The 16,222-nt window shown below is 30.8% G+C and overlaps 1 long non-coding RNA gene across 5 annotated transcripts in view; it reads right to left on the reverse strand.

Annotated features, from left to right (window-relative positions):
* Nucleotides 1–608: 608 nt before the first annotated feature.
* The window catches only part of LOC142324947 (uncharacterized), a 32,243-nt gene continuing 16,629 nt past the window's right edge, over nt 609–16,222 (reverse strand). For 4 of the 5 annotated variants that reach the window (XR_012756453.1, XR_012756455.1, XR_012756454.1 and 1 more), the window contains 2 exons: nt 6,650–6,722; nt 609–921 (listed from right to left, as the gene is read on the reverse strand). This is a non-coding gene — a long non-coding RNA (uncharacterized LOC142324947). Of the gene's footprint in view, nt 922–6,649; nt 6,723–9,037; nt 9,056–16,222 lie in introns of those variants that run through there. The other variant, XR_012756456.1, reaches the window with a different exon arrangement.

The raw sequence follows: 16,222 nt of genomic DNA on the forward strand, positions 1-16,222 counted from the left end.
CTACAAAAAACGTTTGAAGAGTATTAGACATTTAAGAATACTTTCTTCAACGACTGATGTACAGAACTTCACTATTATTAATAAAGAACAAAGTGTGCTGCTACTAGAAAGTTAATTTTACTGCATAACTGATAAGAGATAATTTTTTGCATGTCCACCCACTGATAATTACCAACTTCCAATAAATTATTATTTATGTAACTCGCTATCCAAATTTTTTGTTCATAAATTTTGCACCTTTTTCATTTAAATTACTTTCATTTGTACTTTTGACTAAAGTAACATTGTGGATGGGGTAAAATCAAATCTATTTATATTTATTAATGGTTATTTTCCAGTTTTTTTAATATTTTTTTCCATTTTGGTGGTAAATGTAAATATGAAAATTTACATATTTGCTTTTTGACAAGCCTGTATCATTTCTTGTAAGTCATATTTATGAGAAAATAAAAATAATTTAATAATGGGGTCATGGGTTTTATATATTAAATAATGTTTAATTTATATTGGACAGTGTTCTTTGAATACTTCTGCACAGGAAGATGAGTGGTTAACCCTCAATATCATCTAACACTAATTTCAAGGTAAAGTAATAATATAACAGTAGATTTTAAGTCAATAAAAATTACATGTTTATTGTATTAACATTTGATAAAGAGTAATTACTAATCAATAATTACACCAAACACCTACACCAGGAGTAATATTACCTTATGATCTTTTTTTTAAATTTAAATCTAGAAAGTAATGCTGGCAATATCTTTACATGAAATTAATTATTTCTTTATTACAAATCAACGCCTAGGGTTAAACCAACAAGATCACCAACATCTACTTCAGCAGTGACACCTATACCTAGTAGTGGATTTGCTTCAGTAGAAGATGCCATTAGCCATACTCCAAGTAAAACACACATAATCACTGTAACAGAAAAAATAGTACAAATTAGAACATTCTGTACTTAAAAAAAAAAAACAAGCTTAAGTTATGAATTAACAATCTATAACATACATAAGTGTATATTTATGTATAAATTAAATTTGTATGTATATATTAATTAAATTACTGCATATATACAATTACATGACAGTTAATATGGCAAAGCAATTACATCTGTTCATGATTGAAAAATAATTATTTCCAGTGTGTTATAATTTGTAATGCACATTTATATTTTGTTACTTTACTGATTATTATTATTTAGAATACTTCCGATGGGAAAGAAGTGGGTCTTTTGAGATATCATCTGATAACAAGTATAAATGGGCTAAAGGATATTTACTTTCATCAAGAATCAGTTAATTAGGATGGTACAAAGACATCATTCTTTCATATCAGGAGAATTTACCAGTAATCGTGTAAAATCTCAGATCTGTAACTCATTATGTACCATCGGCTGAGAGAATATTTACTAATATGCTAAACATTTTTTTTTTTAATATACTATAGATTTATATTAAGTTAGAATGTTAAAATTAACAAAGAAGTAGAACAGATAAAAAAATGAATTGATAATTATATAGTTCACAACTTACATCCACGAGAATTAAAAGTTGACATATTCAACACTGATTGTAAAATAAGTAATTATGTACTTTATCACTGTGTTAATGTAATGTTACCCACTTTTAAACATTTACCTGTAAACATTTGGTTTTTAGTGTGTATGTTGCAATCTATTCAACTAGCGAACAATAAGCCAAACCCCCCCCCCCCCCCCGACCAATGAGAGCAGGATGATGAGTATGACATGTAAATGAGGTGTCTTGTACAGACTCAGGCCGACCATTCCTGATATGAGTGGTCAATTGAATTCCAACCACCAAAGAACATTGGTATCCACTGACTAGCATTTAGATATGTATAAAATTAACTAACCTTTACTAGAATTTGAACCTCATATGAACATTTATTATTTTGAAAAATATTACTTGTGAAAAATAAAATTAAAATTAAAATCATGGTTTTGATTACACCTAATCAATGATTTTATTTATGATTTTCATTATTATATTTATTATTTGTAATTTAATATTATTAGTAAGATAATTTTGAAATAATAATACTTAAATTTTTTTCCCAATCATTGGAAATTTGTAACATTATTTTTCTGTTTTTAGTTTCTTAATGGAGAAATGAAAAATGACTCGTTATTCAACTGATCCACTTTTAATGATTTCTGCCGTAGTTTAGTTATTTTTATTGCATTTAAACAACGAGATGTCATTTTGCTAATACTAAAATGATTCAAATCTTTTTCTAACCAAACAGCATTAAAAAATATACATACAGTTAATATGGGTCACCGTTTAAAATTTATTAGTAAAAAGCTATTTTCATTGAATTACTTTCAACATGTACTACTAAGTTTTATTAGAATATCTTAATGGTTGACAGACAAAAATGTTTGTGACATGATTCTGAAATAAGGACCCTACGTCCTAAGTTTCTCTGTATAACTCTATTACTGGCAGCCTGTGAATATCCCAGAAGGAAATTTTAAGTCAAAATCACAACACCTTTTATATTTTTAATTCTTTCTGCTGGAATGTTTTACTAAAATATATCTTCACTGAATAAATCAGAATAAAATCGTTCGGTGTAGGATAGAACCCTGTTTTAATTTTTTTTTTTAATCATGTTCAAAAGTATGGTAAAATTAATTTGCTTTAATTTTATCAGTTGAAAATTTTCACTAAAATGCATTTTCAGGTAGTAAATCATTAAATAATTTTATTAAAAGCAGGGTAGATAACTGCCTCTGTTTCTAATGAAAAAAAAACTTTAAAGAAAAGTTATCTTATACATTATTTTTGTTTATTAATTTGTTTTGTTAAATCCACATCGTACAATCATTAAATAGCAAGTGGGTTTAATGATTTTTATTATTTTTTATTAATTGTACAATCTGAGTTAGTAAATGTAAATAATTACGAAAATATTTTTCGAACAGAAGGGTTTTCCAGTGATAACGTTTCAAGTTAAGACAGACAGATAGTTAATATTTTAATTGAATAATTTGCTATGTCTATTTAAAAACAAGCAATTTTCAGTTTCATTAAACGTCCTAATGTTCACAGATGATATAGATTGACACAAATTAAGATATTAATGGGCTTATGCTTTTTTTTTTCTGAAACACAGAGATGATGTGTTTCATTTTCTAAAAATGTTACTAGACTATTTGACAAATTATGAATTTTGAGGTAAGTAGATTAAAAGAGAATAATGATAACATCATAGTCAATAATAGTGACTATATACTTTTACAAGAAGATTATGGATCTTGACAATTTATTTTACTATTGATTTATTAATAATATCCAGGAAATATGTAGTTAATTTACTAATGATTACTTGCACAGCAGTAATAATTTAGGTGAATATAGTCAGAGCAGTATTCGGATAGAATTGTTAACAAAACATGTAAAGGTTTAATGAAGTTTATGATAAAACTACTTAAAAACATGAAAGTCAGTAATTCCTTTAATTTTCTTAATAAACAAATTGATTTCATCTGAAATACAACAAAGTCATTTCCATTTTTAAAAGTGGTAGTAAAATTTTCTGAAGAAACTTAAAACTGATCACAATTTTTTCCCACTATCAAAAATTTCTCATCATGTTATATGGTTATATGCTCTGATGTGTTACTTCTTGCAACGTGTCTGATTCCATTCTTCCATTATTCCTGATAAAACTTTTAAGAACCTGTTTCTACAATATCCAAAATATCTCAAAGGTATTCAGCATGACAGATATATATACTGCTCCTCAGGAAACAGGAGAGGAATGATGTTTTTGGTGTGGCCGATGACTGAAATCCTTTCCCGAACATTTGTTACAAGGTTATCTACTTGCAAGGAAATGCATGCTTCAAATATCATCAATATACCTGCTTCACATGCATTACACATAGAGTATGGTGTTCCTTAATTCTATGTCAGATTCGATTCTAATTAATTATATTAATGGTTTCTGCAATCATATTTCTAATGAACTCTTAAAATTTTGCATGCTGTAACACAAATGTTATCTTTGCTGTTAAAAATAAATTTTTATTAACTCAAAGAATTAGTAAATATATAAAAAGTGTTGAAAATTTGTTTGTATAAAATAAATAAAATCACAATAAATGAGTTTTATCAAACTTTAAAAACAAAAAATAGATGTAAAATTTAGAAATATGAAATTTACATGAAGTTATAAATGTTAATGAGATAATATTCCGTTCTGTGATGGACTGCAACAACCAAATTTTTTGATTTCAGACCGTTTTTTGTTAAATCAAAAGTAATTTCTACGAAATACCTGTCGTTCACATGGTAATATCTAATCTAAGACTGTTGAAAAGCAATTAACTTTTACTATAATTCTTGGCCAACACATTATATAAACAGAAATAATCAATTGAACGACAAACGTGACGTTTGTATTAATCAAATGTATTAACACACACCGATCTCAAAAGTAATTTCACCCCGTATGTCTGCGGTCTGAAATGATTCATTTTAAGTTAGATCCATTTCAATATGGTCTAGCACTTGATGGATGATACTGTACCCTTGCAAATATGACGTTTCTCTCGTTTTTATAAAATCCATATACACTAATGAAATAATTCGACCCAGTCATATTGATACAATAAATGGAAACAGAGATAAAAAGATTAAAAAATATTCGAAATAATAAATCGGAACTGAAACAGAGTGATCAATACAAAATAATATTTAACCACGGAGTGTGAATAAGTACTGAATGAAAAATTTATGTATTACAGATTTATTAAGATCAGGGCTAAAGCAGTAATAACATAAGCAATAATACTAAGGAAAACACACACAATAGAGTAAAAAAAATGGGGGAATATAACGGAATATAAACAACTATTGTCCCCTTTTTTCTACAATAATCCATAACCTTTGTTTTACATGTTTATTACAAACTGAATTTTGTTGATATTACCGAAAAATCTAATTTTCGCTACCTATGAAAATTATGAATAAATAAAATTTTCTGTAAATCGTTAATATGTTAACCAGATTTTGATTGGTGAATTATCGAAATAAAATTAACCTTAGTTTCATTATCTCGAACCGTGCAGATATTTGTTAAATAACTTGATAATCAGCGATTGAAAATATTACTACATGAAAAATTAGGCATTTAAATATGACAAACTGTAGATTTAAAATATACTGTTCGCTCAACGTTGAATGTACAAGATAATAGATGAATTTACTCTATAATACTGGTACATCGACACTGGCCTATGGTTTTTAAGTTTTAAGAAATCATCTGTCTGTAAGTTCACGGATATTTTGATTTGTATTTAAAAATTCAAGCTAAAGTGTTCATCGTCTCTCTCGGAACCAGAACTTATTTAATGCCCGGTAAGAAACTTTTTGTCTGGATTCCTCCAATTAAAATTTGGTACGCAAATAGTTTTTAATTTTATCGGGTTTAATTCTTGCCCTCCACAAATATTTAACGATCCTGGAGATGCGTGTAACGCGTACGTATGTTATCCGAATAAAATATTTATTTACTAAAATTTTCTACTGCAAGTAAATCGGAAAAATTGACGTCGGAAGAAGTATCGTTTCAAATTTCAAAATCATTCTGTTACAGTTTTTTCGTACCTATTTGTTTTAATTTCATCGCTTAAAATTTTTCGCAAAAATAAATATTCACTTTCTAAATCGTACAAAAACCTGAAGGAGAGAGTGGAATCCTCTTTTCACATCCGAAATAAAAGAAAGGAAACTTCCTGGGGTAACTATTTCAAAATTTACCTCCCTCCGATACAATTTTTTGAATTAAAATGGACCCGGAGAGTATAAATTATATAAACATTTTTTAAAGTTAAGGACGGTTTGAATTTTTAATTTAATTGCTCTTTTACTGTTTCGCATTAGTATGTGTATCTTGACTAAGTAAATGCCAAGAATTTATTTTTCTTCAAGAAGGGTAATGCTATACGGTAAATATTTCACGAATAATTCTGTACACCTTGAAAAAAAAACCGATCTAGATTACCGGTACAAATTGAAATAAAGCGGTAGAACTAAAAGCTTTCTTGATTAAGTTTAATGTGAAACGTAGATTCAACACGGAGTAAAAATGCATCTTAGCAATTCACAGATGTATCTTTAGTTGTATATTCAGTAGTAGCGATCGGCAGGAAAAATTATGTCACTCAAATACACACGAAAATGTTTTGGTGCAATAAGATTTTCTTATTGGATCATTGATACCTTGAGAAAAATTTACCCGAATATGATAAATGATCTTGAAAAGAAACCTGTAATTATTTTTTTAATTTTACTGGTAAGAACCGTACAGCTACCAGATTACAAATCGCGACGTCATTAGTTACTCAAAATACTACCACAAGAAAAATTATCCTGTAAAATATAACACTATCTCTATTTAATTTTTATTGTTAATACAATAGTGGAGTTATCCGGAAAGTTTTATTAAAAACATCGGTAAATCAGTCTTACAGATAAGGTTAACAGTTCTTGACTTTCAAGCGTAACTTTGTACATACGCGTACATTCATTAAGTATGCACGCATTATATAATTTTATACCGTATAACGATTTTTAATATATTCATAATACATCTAAAGAAAATAACAACTTACCAGTTAAAAAGAATTGGACGGATTGCATGTTGAAAATGTTATTTGTAAATCAACATTGCTTTTTCTCAGAATTCTGAAACATTTAAATACTAAAAAATTATCATAAAAATAAATAGGAAATTTGTAATTTGTCATAATTATGTATTATTAAAAGATATTTGTCATGTTTTGCTTTCATCTACTCTTACCAGAACCGATTCGAATAATTAAATCCATATTTTCTTATCTGATAAAATTATTTGTGTATTCCTTAACAATAATAATCATTATTATAAAATTTAAAGTACCTTTAATTGAGGTCACTAATTAAAAAATAAAGATTATTACTCTATTCTTATCTGTTTATTATCGATAAATAATGATTTCAGACTGCTAATTATACATAATTAAATCTCATAATTAACATACTTAACATAATTCACACTTTAGTTACAGGTGAGTAAAATTACACTCTAAAAAAAATAACTGTCGATTAAAATTTTTTACGATTAAAAAACTAATTTCGGACGAAATTTATTTGTATTTTTTCCTTAACGAACTCTAATATTGTAATCGTTGCCTTTTAGAACTATTTTCCTTGTATTTTTCCGGTCGTTTACGCATTCTAAGTTTAACAATGTAAATTTATTGATTGTTCAGACGAGTACGATGCTGAAGTTTTCTTAAAAAAAGTATCGTGAAATCCTCTGTTTCCGTGATGTTACAGTATATTCAGTTAACAGCACCGTTTCTATCATAAGTCATAACCCTTAGTCTCATCAGCCGATTGTCGTTTTGTTTTCCTTTTAAAGCAAATTTTGAAAACGTTGAAGTGGTACAGGAAAACTGAAATAGATTTCAGATTATTCAAAATAATTCGGGCGGATCGATTTCAGATAACCCAGTTTTACTAAATTATAACTGATGAGGAGCTAATTGATTATGAAATAATATTTATAATTCAGAAAACGATTTATTTAAATAATTTTTTAAAGAGAGGTCCTAGGATGCTTTATAATGTAATAACTTAAGGTTTAGGGTTTCTCAGTTTGTATTTCACATTATTCGTACTTTATTAAATGTAGTAAATATTGCATTTTTGTGATATATTCCAATTTCATGTGAATAATAAGGGAGTAATTTAAGACGATTTCCTTCGATGTGGAAAAGTTTTTAATTTCTGTCGTTTCGGATAATTTGGGTCGATGAAGCCGAGTTAGGATAATCGAAATCAATTGTAATGCGATTCAATTATACGATTAGTACGTCTGTGTTGCTGAATGTTATGTAATATAATATAGTAAATCTAGTTTTTACGAGGAAAAGAGTTCATCGATTGAATTCGACACGGTATTAATAAAAACGTGTTTAATGATATTTTCAGTGATTTTTTAAAGTTTGGAATTCTTATTCTAGTTTTTTTTTAATATTAATATAACTCGCATGTATGATAGGGTCTTTTGAAGTAATTTAAATTATGGTCTTTCGATGCGAATATTGTCCTTATATGACATAATTATCGACAGTAATACGATAGAATTTACAGCTAACATTTTCATTTGATATATTATTGTTTAGATTCATCTTTATTTGTGTTCTTGTTTATTAACATTTTTGAATAAATTCAATAAAATTAATTTTCCTTTTATGTACTGCTAGTACGTTTCTAATAATATATTCGTAGGATTTTAATTCAACAGATGATTGCGGTACCACTACCTAATATTAACACTACTCCTCAGTTAATTGATGAAAATTAAAAATAAGATGGGATTTAACATTGAACTTAGAGATAGTAAGATACATGGATCTACTAATTTGTAACACATTTTCACCGTAATAGTTATGTTTTTAAATTCTACACATAGTTTTCTGTAATACCAGTAATTCCAACCGATCGTAAATTTACTATACAATATAAAAATGTGTAACATTCAAACATCTTTGTGTGATAAACTACCAAAATTATATTTTCTTCTGTTATCTTAACCTTTAACAATCATTTTATATAAAAGAAACCATTGTAGATTTTCCATTACTAAAATTGTCCAGAATAATCCAAAACTGTTGTTGTAATCTGATAGTTGCGATTAATAAATAAATCTTTTATTCTTATCGGTGCATAATATTACATTATATAAATCAATCAGAAATGGTTAGATATGTTATACCACGGTTAAAAAATGGAAGTAACCGAACAACTATCTGGAAGGATAAAGAGAAGGATAAAGAGAAGGATATCTACTTTTTTTTGTTTTAATAATAAAAAAAAGTAGAAGTGCGTACGAATTATTTAAAAGACGAAATAATGTTAGTATTAATATATAAAGGTATTAAAAAAAATATTAAAGAAAACTACAAAATAATTCGCAATTCAGAAGGCGTTATTGAAATTATATGAAAACATACCTGGTGATTCAAAAACTTCACAACTTTAAAAGCATATAAAAGTTTTTTGAGATAATTTACAGATTCGGTTGAGGTCTCATTTCATGGAAAAACACTTCAAGTTTGTCACCTAACATTTAGTTTGGTTAGATATGGCTTCCATTTGTAATGCGACGTACATCCCATCTGAAATCGATTTCATTCCGGACTGCAGCCAGCAAGTGGGGCGGTGCCTTTACAGCTGCGACGTTTATTCTGTATTAGCTCAACAAGATCAGCAGGCAAAGGTGGTACATGAATCCACTCGTTAATGAAACCCCACAAGAAAACATCTGGCGGGGTCAAATCTGGGGAGCGAGGTTTCCGTGCAGTTGGACCTTCACGACCGATCCACCTAACTGGGAATCGAGTATCAAGAAAATCCCGGATTCTAGGAGTACTGAGGTGGTCCATCTTTTTGATTGTAATGAGGTTCATCTTTATCGTCATCATCTAACTGAGGAATTAGAGAATTTTGATGCATATCCAGATAAACGATATCATTTACCGGTGCCTCCTAGAAGAAGAACGGGCCTTACAGTCTTTGTTTGCTTATGGTACAGAAAATATTTCCCTTAAGGCTATCACGAATGAATGTTCTGCAATGCTTCATGACGGTTTTCGCTACCCCATATTCGCCAGTTACTGATCTTCACTTTGCCGCTGATCTGAAACGTTTCTCATCACTGTCTAATGATGTATCGGTGTCTGCAATTCTATCCAGAATTTCTACACAAAACTGCAGCCGAGCGCAACTTTGTCGGCATCTGTAATTTGTTGAATCACCTTTAGTTTGCATGGCTGCAAATGCAATCGTTTACGTATTACTCGCCAAACAGTCGTTTGTGAAGTGTCTTATGTGATGGGAGTTCGAGTTGATTTTTTCGTACTGGACGTAATGGACGTACTGGTGATTTTGAACGTTTATCAGAATAATCTATCTCAACGAAGGTTTGGTGCCAATAGTAAATTACTAGAAGGCTCCGTACCGTACTCTCTACGAAAATAACGTTGAACTACAGTTGGTGAATAAAAATCGTGGAGCACCCTTCCGCACCAGTAAATGTATCCACTTTTAACAATACTGGTAACAGCGCTGGTGGCCGAATGAATCCCGTGAATCAAAGCTTGATGTATTTTGTTATGAAATGAGACCTCAACCAAATCTGTAAGTTATCTAAGTAATTTTTTTTTTGCTTTTAAGGTTGTGAAGTCCTTTTTGAATCTCCTAGTATTTATATACATTGAACTTGATGCTGAAAATCCTGTTTAAAAAAAAATTAAATTAGTATTATTTAAAAATTTATCGACAGTAATATTGTATCTGTAAACGAAAATATTTTAAATGTATTTTAAATAAATGATTCAGAATAATTTATAAAAATTCCGTAATTTATTAAAAATGGCAACGAAAGCATAATAAGGTTCTTTCTGAAAATCCTGAAGCATTGTGTCGAGTAACACGAAAACAGATCTAATGCCTGATTTGATACAGGTGGATATTTATATTTTTGAAAAATAAACCACTATTCTTTTCAACGATGATTGTACATTTATAAAAATAACCACAAGGATAAATTAAAATATTTAAATTTTTAAATATCGTTATTCATGATTCATGTATAACTATTATATATTTAATGATTGGTGACTAGCTTGTTATTTGATGAAGGCACTTCATTGTAAAACATTACGGTTTCATTATCATTACAAGAGAATTTACCTTTAAATAAAACATTCAGAAATCTTGTTTTATGCGGACAGATATACTACTGTTTTCATTAATGAGAATTCTACCCACGCGAATTGCATTGCTACCTCATTTGAGAATGACAACGGATTCAATAACGGTTTCTAAATTGTTAATAATTTTAGTGTTTTTTTTTTTTTTTTTTTTTTTTTTTTACATTTATATTTTCAGGTATTTATCTTAACACGTATTATTTATATTGTAATACTTATATCTAATACTTATATCATAATAATCCTTGTGACATATTTATATTTTAAATAATTAATATCGAATTAATCACATACATTTCTGTTTTTATTATTAATTGAATCCATTCCTGATATGATCGATATAATGTGTTACTATGTGCCGATTAGAATAAACTCTTTATTTATCTATTTATTGTTACTTGCAAAGCAATATACCGAGAATGTACCGGGCTTTACATTGTACATTATTATTCCTTAGCTCTGTAATGGCGCACCCTTTGGAGAGTTTACGCGGTTCGATATGTTGAGGAGATTGGTATCGAGGCAGCTTTATAAGGTGTAAGTGGTCAGTAGAAGCTCTTGCAATGGGCTTGTAATATTTTTCTTGTTGTCGGTATGATATTATCAGTTTGGGTATCCGTTCTCCTGTTATCGCATTGAAGTTCAGGTAACGTTATATTCATGAAATATGTAAATACATTCATGAATTTTCGATTCATTCGTTTTCGTCATTATTGTCCAGAAATCTAGAATCTATTTTTGAATATTAGAGAGTGGAGAGTTATGAAGATGATGAAACAACGATGTAGATGTGTTTAGGGGTTATCATCAACCTGTATGTAATGCTAACATCAAGGAATCGACGAAGAATTTGTCTCTAGCCCTGATGAATGGGAATAAAGTCACGTCTCTCTATTCCGGTTCGAACGTCTTCTTCGTATGTTTCTCCATTATGGATCAAACGTTTTCTTCGTTTAAGATAATAATGCCGCATATTCAAAATATATTAATTTTGATTATTAGCATCAGTATTTTTGTTTATGTAATGGAACTAATAATCAACTTAATTTCAATATGTCTTTAAGTAATGTAATTTATTGAAATATCTTTCTTTTATCGTATTGCGTGTTTGCAGTAAGGATTTTTTTTCTGCTCCAGCAGACGACATCATTCAAGTTAGCTGACCATAAGCTGTGTTATATTCAATTGCTCGAATGTAACCATGGTATATAAGCAGTCTAGAGGCGAGTTACTGATCGCTGGAGTATTACAAAGAAACGATGAGTTCGTCTTCGGCTAAGAGCAAATATCTGTTCGCAAAGGAAATGGATAAAGAATCTGCTGAAGAGATTGCTTGCGAATTCGAGTCTGATATTAGCAGCGATTCATGGATCATCGGTTTCGTTCTAACAGAAAAAAAAGGTAATTGCACCATTTAATATGTATTTTAAGAAAAAATTTCATTATCGGTGATTAAAATAATAAAAAGCGGAAAATATTTTGGTAATAAAAACTGAGGTTGTAAAAATTAATTTTTTCTCGTTATTTATTATGAAGATTTGTCTATCAGATTGGAAAAATGGAATTTTTTCTTGTGTACTATTTATAAAGTAATATCTGTTGTATATCTAAGAATTATTTAATAAATAACTGAAATTAAAAAAAAATATCTGTTTCGTATCTTTATTATTTCCTACAGTATATTAACGCAAGTTAATGTTAAGAAAACCAGTTTATAATAAAACCATAAACTCTAAACAGAGTATAGCAAAAAAGCTTCACAGGCAAGCTCGTAGACAGTTCCCGACGAGTTCAGTATAGTTGAAAAGTATAGGTGATTTGTATCAAACTTATTTAGTAGAGATGATTAGAAGAGACTATGAGATATATTCTCATCAGAGATGAGAAATATATTCTCAAAAATGTAAAGATTGTATATTCTCATGCTTACAAAGCTTTTTTCTAAATACGCTTTCGCTTTTCCATTGAAAACAAAAAAGCTTTAGCTCCAGTATGCTTGTGCTCTGCTGTAGTATTCCGGTATATTGCCGGTGTTCGTGGAACCAAAATTTTAAGTCCACAAATAAATTCTATTATGGTTGGTTGTCCATTTGAAAAAAACACCAATTTTTGTCTATTACGGATACCTCAATTAGCTGTAAACAATTGTTAGATGTTATTTGATCAGTTGCTTCACTTACTGCAACTATTTCAGAGCTAAAAAAGATGAATAAGAAGTCGGTAGTTGTAGCTAGTGAAACTACTGCAAGCGGGTTCCGTTTCAAACTTCCTGTCCCCAAACTTTTACCTGTATGGGCACCAGTAAATACAGCTGGCGTATTAAGCTTCCAATGTAAATGTAAATGAGCTACCAAGACACGTACCTACTACACCAAGATGCGGTAATACTCAGAGTGACAGATACGACTGTCTCTTGGACAGTAGAGAGAGTGGTGTTGTTATTTCATACGGAATGTGGTGTTGGCTACAAGGATACCACTAGCTATCCTCATTCCTGCTGTTGCTGTAAAAATCTCTGTTCCCTTTAAATTGCATATCTGCAATATGCATCTCTCACCGAACTCTGAATTCAATGCTCTAGACATATCAAATCTCCCACACAGATTCCATCCCTATCATTAATGGTAGGAGACTTTAATGCCAACCATATTTCATTGGGTAAATCTTTTTGTTTCTCTCGAGGAAATATGACAAACACAGTGAGACAAGACTTGGACCTTTGTCTAGTGAATGATGAGTTACATACATTCAGGTTTTTGTCATCTAGTACATTGTCCAACATCGACCTCTGCTTATGCTCACCGAGTTTACTCCCTCGTCTTAATTGATCTATTTGTGACCACTTTCACGGCAGTGACCACAGGCCAATTATTATTGCTTTTGGTGTCGACCGCGAGGTGAAGAAAAGGCCACAGAGATGGATTGTTGGAATCGCAGATTGAGATGGTTACCATAAATCTCTCTCATCTCAGTGTGACGATGGTGTCCTTGTTTAACTTACCTCTTTTACGTCCCTGATACTTGAGAATCCTAATAGATATATCCTACAAACATCTAGGTACACTGCGAGTTCTTAGAAACACGACTTGGAAAGCCGATATTGGGTTTAAGGGTTATGGGTATTTTTGGAGAGTTGTTATGTATCTTGTGGTGTTGTGAAACCCCGTAGTTCAGATAATTATGCTTGTTAGTGGGAGATGATGCAGATTGATCCAAGGATAGTATGGTGCTCAGAGATGAAGAACTGTAGGCGTACGATGTTTGAGATGCAGTTGGCATCGTATTTAAACGTAGCTCATAATTTGAAGATCCAGATGTACGCTAATTGCTCTACGACTTCTTGAACACGGTTCCTGAAAGACAGTCGCATATTGTCCAGTATTTTTGTAGATACTTCGTTGGAGAAACAACTCATCCTCATTTTCAGCCTTGCGCTATGTAAAGACCTCTTCTAAAACTTTAACTTTTCTCTGCTCCATGTCGACCATTGTGTCATTATATTTAGCATTCGTCTGAATCCTCCATCTCTTTTTCTCTTTTCGCAAAATATCTTCGTTTTCAATATTTCCAGCTCATGTTCTTAAATTTTTTACTTCATGTGAACCATCTGTCCTTTCTTCAGTATTAGATTGGTGAAATATAATGGAATATTTTTGAAATCTCCGGTTTTCAGCAGCATCGTTACCGATGTTTTCATTGACATTATACTTTTTGTGGCTTGTTTCATTGGGCGATGAAGTAATTTTTATCGCTTTCAAATTAAATGAGGTGGCTTTTGGCTTCACGACGTCTGTTTAAAACAATAACGATTTAAAATGCGGCTATTTTGGCTCAGATGATTCATTTGTTGGATGTCCTTCGGTTATAGGCTTCATCTTCCCGAATTCTACAGCAAATTGATCTGTTTAATATTTTCACTTCTTTCTCATAACAGTATCTGAAATCAAAGTATAAACCCTCATGTCACCTTCATACCTGATTATTCCATATTAAATAAAATAAAATAATATAATTACAGCTTCTTATTTTAACTTTCGTAACAAAAATTAAGTCCAAATGCAATTTAAAAAACAAAATTGTACCAAATTGTCCTATTGTTTCTTTTATGTACTTTGCATGTCATTTCAGGCGCATCTCATTCAGGCGTTGGCTTTCTGTTTTTCATATGGGAAATATTACAGTCAGTATTATCAAAGAAAACATTCATATACTTTGGGAAGAGCTACACGCTCTGCACCGCAATAATCACTTAAAAATAACAGCAGAATTTGAAAAGTCTTGAATTACCCTCATGTTGATTGTTTAGATGGAAAACACATTCGTTTTAATAGTCCAGATAATACCGGTTCAATGTTCAATAATTATAATGATTTCTTTTCTCTGGTTCTTCAAGGGCTTAAAGATGCAAAAAATAAGTTTAACAAATCTATAATTAAACAGAAACCAAAACAGCAACAATTTATCAAATCGTAAAACAAAATAACAATAAAACCAAATATAAACACAAAGTAGGAAAGTCCAAGCAGAACATCACACCCCTTCAGCAATCCTTTCTTTCGCCAAATATGTAATAAAACTTTCTACGATCACCCATTCAGCCCGGCTTTTCCAATTAACACGGAGATCAATTTTCGAACTCGATAATATCAACCTGACAAATGGTCCCCGTGCGTATTAAGTCATACCTAGCACATTCATATATCACATGATAAGCATTGCCCAATAATTCGCATTGTGGACATATACCCGAGTCCGCCAAGCCGAATTTCTGTAGTCTGTCCCGAAAAGCGCCATACTCTGAAAGAAATTCCGTCACATACTTGTTTGGGTGTACCCAAGATGCGTTTCGCAAATCAACAACATTAGGAAAAAGATGATGCATATAACGCCCACACTCTGTCTCATCCCATCTAGCCTGCCATAGGGCGACACCATGCTGTTCTATCTCCTTTATTTTCTTCGAAGTCAATCCACCTGACTTCTTAGCAACATAACGCTGTTGCCTCTCAGACGCAATCAAGTCTATCTGTTTCACGCCTGCGATCACCAAGATCGCTTCCCATGAAATTGTACGGTAATCACCCGCTACCGTTATCAATATAAGCCGTTGAGCTCGTATTAAAATATTACGATAGCTTTTAAATTTTAGCCTATCCGCCCAAACAGGTGCCGTAAATAGCATAATTGTCTTGCAAACTTCCTTTTACAAGATACTCATAGTCTTAAAATTAAGACCCCCAATCAGGGACCCCCAATCAAAAAGGCATTACACACGACGTATTGACGGTGTTTCTCAACCTGCAGTTTCTCATCAAGAAACACCCGAAGTACTTTTGAACCTGAACATATCTAAGACGTTGCCCTGATATCCATACGTGGACTCGCCGCCTCACAGCCAGACGGTATTTGAGGAGTATCATCGTG

Source organism: Lycorma delicatula, chromosome 5 (genome assembly GCF_047948215.1).
Source record: "Lycorma delicatula isolate Av1 chromosome 5, ASM4794821v1, whole genome shotgun sequence".
In the NCBI taxonomy this organism is placed as follows: domain Eukaryota; kingdom Metazoa; phylum Arthropoda; class Insecta; order Hemiptera; family Fulgoridae; genus Lycorma; species Lycorma delicatula.